The sequence below is a fragment of the Vicia villosa genome, linkage group LG2, assembly GCF_029867415.1.
Source record: "Vicia villosa cultivar HV-30 ecotype Madison, WI linkage group LG2, Vvil1.0, whole genome shotgun sequence".
In the NCBI taxonomy this organism is placed as follows: domain Eukaryota; kingdom Viridiplantae; phylum Streptophyta; class Magnoliopsida; order Fabales; family Fabaceae; genus Vicia; species Vicia villosa.
In genome coordinates, this window is record NC_081181.1 from 205,959,506 (window position 1) to 205,961,616 (window position 2,111).

Genomic DNA, 2,111 nt, shown 5'->3' on the forward strand with positions numbered 1-2,111 from the left:
CTGAAAGACAGAATGATACAGGCTCTAATATCAAGGCCATCTTGGAGCTTTCGAAGAAACCAAACAAAAATCTGACTCATAAGTCATTTTGTCTTCTTTTGACCATGTGCAGAACCAAACAAAAATCTACACAAACACTAGGGATGGAATAGATAATTCCTTTTGAAGTTAAGGAATTTCAAATGTCTTTTGCCAGACATTAACCATTTGAAGCAACATTCCAACGTCTCTGATCAAAGCTTCTCCAAGACTCACTTGTGCAAGAAGTCTTCTCCAACGACTCTTTTATGTCTCTCTATATAAGGAGTTGAAGATTTGAAGAAACAATAATGAACTATTTGACAAACAAAGAGTTGCTACTCTGTCAAATCAAAAGCACAAGTTTAACTTAGAATTTCTTAACACTTGTATATATTATAAATTCTTAAGTCTTAAGAGTCTTTTGTGTTGTATTTTGTTTACACCTTTGATTGTATATCAAGTGTAACTCTCAAACAATCTCTCATTTGTAAGTTATTGTTACAAGTCTCTTGCTTGTATATGCTTGAGAATCTGAAATCTCTTGCTTGTGTGTTTGAGCATCTGAAGTCTCTTGCTTGTTTGCTTGAGCATGTGAAGTCTCTTGCTTGTGTGCTTTTGAGCATTTGAAGTCTCTTGTTTGTGTGCTTGAGCATTAGAAGTCTCTTACTTTTGTGTTTGAGCAGTGGAAGTCTTTTGCTTGTGTGCTTAAACATTTGTAATCAGTTTTGATTATAGTGAAATCCTTTGAAAGTGTAAGGAGACTAGACTACTCCTAATTTATGGGAGGAACCAAAATATATCACTTGTGTGTCTCTTTCATTTACTCTCTAACTCTGAACTTATTTTATCCGCTGCAAACTACCATATTTGTATCATATTCTAGACATTAGATTCAGAATATGCTAAGAAGGTTTTAAAAGAGAAAGAAAAAGTTAGCACAATTCAACCCTCTTTATTATGTTTTTCTCACCTTTAATCAATCCCACTTGTGAGATTCAACATTTTTATTAAGACTAAAATGGGATAATCCTTACTGAAATTATTGGCACCCTTTTATTCCACACACCATTGTCGTTGTATAACTTTAGATTTTGTGATAAAATGACAAATATTCTTGGCACAATTACAAAAGCTAGAGAGCTTTTTCATATTCAGTACCAACATAAAAAGAAAAATAAATAACTACTCCTTTTCACCAAGATTTTGTGTTACAAATGACTAGAAAGTTATGAGAAATTGGCTGATAAGTAGTATATCACAAACATTATTATTGAGAACTCTATGCAAATGAATTATTATAATAATGATAACTTTGAAAAATTGGGTTGAAATTAATTGGATGAATAATTGGATTATAATAATTAATATTTTTGACACAGAATTATAATAATTATTGAACATATAATCATGTGATAAGGATGACTTTGAGAAATATTGAGATAATTTATCATAAAAGAATTGGTAGTAATTCAAGTGGTAAAATATCCCACCTTAACTAAAATTGGGTTTAAAAGAATAATATTAAAGCAATTAAAACCAATTGTAAATTTGAAGCAAAAATCCTGGCCAAAAAAAAAAACCACAAATAGTATGATTGACAGAAATAAAGTAGTATACGTTATAGACATTAATTGGGTCATTGGGAATAGTTTCGTGTAAGACTAGCTTTGATTTATTAATTACTGAAACAAAGACAACTCAACTGTTTCAAAACGCTGCGTTTCATATCAAAATGCTCTAAAAATGAAAAAATGGAGATGCGGGGTATCGATCCCCGTACCTCTCGCATGCTAAGCGAGCGCTCTACCATCTGAGCTACATCCCCGTTTTGTTTTCCGTCTGCAGAAACCAAATATGTTTTAACTTTTCATAGCAGTAGTTATTTAAGAATGAAAAGTTCTGAAAGTGAAAAACTATTACTATAAGTTTTACCCCAACATGCTACTAGATTCCAGAATAATTGTTCGTTCATGATATGACACGTGGAAAACCACAACTATGCACAAGTTTGAATAATTGTGCTTGTGCTTGACCATGTTTAATTATTCTACTCATTTTGTCTCATGCTACCTTGGATTCGTTTAAACCAT

The 2,111-nt window shown here is 31.8% G+C and overlaps 1 non-coding gene across 1 annotated transcript; it reads right to left on the reverse strand.

Annotated features, from left to right (window-relative positions):
• Positions 1-1,773: 1,773 nt before the first annotated feature.
• On the reverse strand, positions 1,774-1,846 carry TRNAA-AGC (transfer RNA alanine (anticodon AGC)). The gene has a single exon. It is a non-coding gene; the product is annotated as a tRNA-Ala (tRNA).
• Between the last annotated feature and the right edge of the window lie 265 nt (positions 1,847-2,111).